The following is a 578-nucleotide window of genomic DNA, read 5'->3' as shown; positions in this document are numbered from 1 at the left end:
TAGGAGTTTTTGAGAACTGATCCAGTCTCCTTTTCGTTGTTTTAGATGGATCAGTGTCTCCTCTCTCTCACCCCATTTTTGTTCTTTTATTTCCTTGCTTCTTGGTTCGGTTTTTGATGCTTATGTTCGATGAATAGGTGTCCACGTATAGCCTTTTGATATACGTGAAACCATCAAGCAAGGTCGCAAGTAGTCGTTTTGGGGCGTACGGTGTTGATGATAAAGGCACACCGAAGTTAGAGCAAAAAGATGTCATATCCTATAACATCAAGATTCAAGCATTTGATGAATAATAGGATATGATATCATTTACCGACATAAGTCTAGCGGGAGTTGGCTCGAGCCTCCTTAGTCGGTTGGCGATCCTATGTCTGACAGTGTAATCGTCTTGTGGACAATAAACATTACTAAAATCTATTTCAAAATATAAAATACATTCTTCTTTATAAAATAAGATTTGATAATCTTTTTCAAGATTTATGTGTATGTCAAAAATATAAATTTTAAAATATGTTTTTAAAATACGTTGACCACCTGACGAATGTCTGTTTAGGCTGGGAAATAGCCTCCTAAGTGAG

This window comes from Phalaenopsis equestris, unplaced genomic scaffold (genome assembly GCF_001263595.1).
Source record: "Phalaenopsis equestris unplaced genomic scaffold, ASM126359v1 Scaffold000002, whole genome shotgun sequence".
NCBI lineage: Eukaryota > Viridiplantae > Streptophyta > Magnoliopsida > Asparagales > Orchidaceae > Phalaenopsis > Phalaenopsis equestris.
Note: the sequence above shows the minus strand (reverse complement) of the source record.